This window comes from Carlito syrichta, unplaced genomic scaffold (genome assembly GCF_000164805.1).
Source record: "Carlito syrichta isolate Samal-C Ts95f unplaced genomic scaffold, Tarsius_syrichta-2.0.1 Scaffold315401, whole genome shotgun sequence".
Classification (NCBI taxonomy): domain Eukaryota; kingdom Metazoa; phylum Chordata; class Mammalia; order Primates; family Tarsiidae; genus Carlito; species Carlito syrichta.
Window position 1 is genome coordinate 415,600 of NW_007259497.1, and position 3,530 is coordinate 419,129.

Genomic DNA, 3,530 nt, shown 5'->3' on the forward strand with positions numbered 1-3,530 from the left:
CAAAAAAAAAAAAAAAAAAAAAGCAACAACACGCCAGGCACAGTGGTTCACCCCTGTAATCCCAGCACCTTGGGAGGCAGAGGTGAGAGGATTGACTGAGCCAAGGGGTTCGAGACCAGCCTGGGCAACATGGTGAGCCCTTGTCTCTACAATAAATAAAAAAATTAACTGGGTGTGGTGGCACACAGGTGTAGTTCCAGTTACTTGGAAGGTTGAGGTGGAAGGATATCCTAAGCCCAGCAGGTTGAGGCTATGGTGACTGTGACCATTGTACTCCAGCCTGGGTGACAGAGTGAGACTCCAACTCAAAAAAAAAAAAAAAATTAGCTGGGCGCGGTGGTGCACACCTATAGTTCCAGCTACTTGGAAGACTGAGGCAGAAAGACTGCCTGAACCAAGCAGATCAGGACTGCTGTGGCTGTGAGTATGCCACTGCACTCCAGCCTGATTGACAGAGTGAGACTCTGACTCAAAAAAAAAATTTTTTTTTAATTAGCCAGGAGTGATGGAGATACCTATAGTCCCAGCTACTGTGGAGACTGAAGTGGAAAGATTAAAGGAAAAAAAAAAAGCAATCAACAGTAAAAAGGACTATATTAGAATGTATATGTAAGAAACATAATTTTTTTTTTTTAGTTGGAGTCTCACTCTGTCACCCAGGTTGGAGTGCCATTGCACGCTCAGGACCATGGCAACCTTGACCTGCTGGGTTCAGGTAATCCTTCCAATTCAGCCTTTCAAGTAACTGGAACTACAGGTGAGTGTTACCACGCCTCAGCCTCCCAAAGTGCTGGGATTACAGTCTTGAGCCACCATGCCTGGCAGAAACATATAATTTTATCCTTTTTTTTTGGAATTGGAGTCTCACTTTGTCATCCAGGCTGGAGTGCAGTGGCAGCTAACGACCAGCCCAGTATCAACCTGCTGGGCTTTGGCAAACCTTCTGCCTCAGCCTTCCATGTAGCCAGAACTTCAGAAGCACACTACCATGCCTGGGTAATTTTTTTTTTTTAATTGTAGAGATGAGGTCTTGCCAAGTTGTTCTGACTGGTCTCAAACCCATGAGCTCAGGAAATCCTTTCACCATGGCCTCCCAAAGTGCTGTGATTATAGGGATGAGCCAACATGCCCGTCTGCCTCAGCCTTCTAAGTAACTGGAAGTACAGGTGTACACCACCTTTCCCAGCTAATTTTTTTTTATTGTAGATTCAAGGTCTCACCTTGTTGCCCAGGCTGGTCTTGAACATGTGGGCTCAGGTAATCCTCTCTCCTCCACTTCCCAAAATGCTGGGATTACAGCTGTGATCCACCGTGCCCAGCAGAAAAAAATTTATTAAAAAAAAAATAAAACAGCAAATAAGGAAAAAAGGGACAAAGAAAACAGAGATAAAGAAAGATAAAAACAAACTGTCCCATAAAAGTAGAGAGAGACCACATTAGAGAGAAAGACAACCAGAAAGTTAGTGAATTTGGAACCAGAGATAAACCCCTCTTGTCCTGCACGGGTTTGGGTCCAGAGCCTTGGAGAGCCTTTCTTTTTTTGAGTTGGAGTTTCACTCCGTCACCCAGACTGGAGTGCAGTAGCCACTCCCGGCCACCGCAGCCTCGACCCACTGGGCTCCGGCGATCCTTCCGTCTCAGCCTTCCGAGTAGCCGGAATTACAGGTGCGTGCTACCACGCCCGGCTCATTTTTGATTTATTGTAGAGATGAGGTCTCGTCAAGTTGCCCAGGCAGGTCTCGAACCCGCGGGCTCAGGCAATCCACTCACCTCAGCCTCCCAAAGGTGCGGGATTACAGGCTGAGCCACCGAGCCCGGCTGGAGAGCCTTTCTAATAAGCCATTGCCCTAAGGCCTTAGTCTTCAAGCCTCTGTTGGCACAAACCTGGAGCTGAACTTGATCCTCACAGTCTCGTCTGGGGCTCACTGCCCGGCTTTTGATCCCTAAACACTTAAGGTTCAGCAGCAAATATTGCCTGAGCTTGAGTCCTTGTGGGAGCTTAAATGGGGGCTTTCTCTCTCTCTCTCTCTCTCCATTTAGCTGGGGAGATTCAGCTTGTGTCAGTCATAATGCTTAGAGTGTTCTCAGTGTGCCAAAGGAGCAACGAAGATATGAATACAGGTAAGAGTCCTTTTTGGATGAGGGAGGTATTGAAAGATGGCTAAGAAACAGGGCATCTGGGAGGTGGTGGGGGAAACGGGGAAGTTTCCAAACTAGGAGATCTGGCAAAAGCCAAGCCTGAGAGTCAGGAAGTCAAGAGATGACTGGGAATCCCTGGGATGAGTTGGACTAGGCCAACTCAGATTTGAGAAGACCTTGAATGCCAAAATGAAGAGCTAGGAGTTCATTGGAAACAGTGAGTGCCAATAATAGGCTTGAGTTGGGGGTCCAAGGGGGCAGGCAGCAGCACTGGATGGATTGGAGTGGGGAGCTGTGGTGGCAGGGACAGAGGTCCTGACCAGGCTCAGAGACCCAGCAGATGAGGAGAGGGGGCATAGTGACTGGGGTTTCAGTTTGAGTGACATAGATATGCTGGTACCATGAGAAAATGAGCAAATAAATTGGAGGTGGGGGTCCCAGAGATGACCTGATTAGGCTTCTTCCCCCTACTCTAGGACACCTTTTTATTTTTTTGAATTGGAGTCTCACTCTGTCACCCAGGCTGGAGTGCAGTGCCAGGCTCACGGCCACCACAGCCTTAACCTGCTGGGCTCAGGTGATCCTTCCGCCTCAGCCTTCCAAGTAGCTGGAACTACAGGTATGCCACCACATCCAGCTAATTTTTTTATTTATTGTAGAGATGAGGTCTCACCAAGTTGCCCCGGCTTGTCTCAAACCTGTGGGCTCAGGCAATTCTCTCACCTTGGCCTCCCAAAGCATTGGAATTATAGGTGTGAGCCACCGCGCCTGGCTCTAGGAACCTTTAAGGTCCCCCAGAACAAGTTTAAAAACCTCAAATCCAGTCAGAGTCCTGAATCCTACATTGTTCAAATGAAAAACACGGAGGCATAAAGAAGAGAAACAATTTGCCTAAGGTCATGGTTGGTATCAAAGTCTGAGCTTGAACGCCAGGTGTCTGCCTCAGAGGGGAATGTGTCAGGCTGGACTGAGATAAGAGTAGGCTGTGCTTCTGGGGTTTAAGACCCTCAACACCTCCACCTGAGGGGGCAAGGGATCAGACCTGACATGGCAGCTGGAGCTCTGGGGGATAGACTCTGGTGGGGTGGACAGTCCTGGCTAAAGCTAAACTTGGGGATTATCTGAGCTTTCACTTGGCTAAAATTTCCACCCATCAGCAACAATCTCTCTCTCTCTCTCTCTCTCTCTGTCTCTCTCTCTCTCTCTCTCTCATACACATACACACAAACACACACAGCTGTAGCTTCCTTCAGAGGGAGCTGGACCCAGAGGAGGGCTGGGACAGGGCATGAGTGCTCACCTGGCCTAGCAGTTGCCTAACAGGTATGCCAGGTGTGCCTTAGAAATTATTCTCCACGGGAATAACACATACCCATTTCCCAGCTATAGAG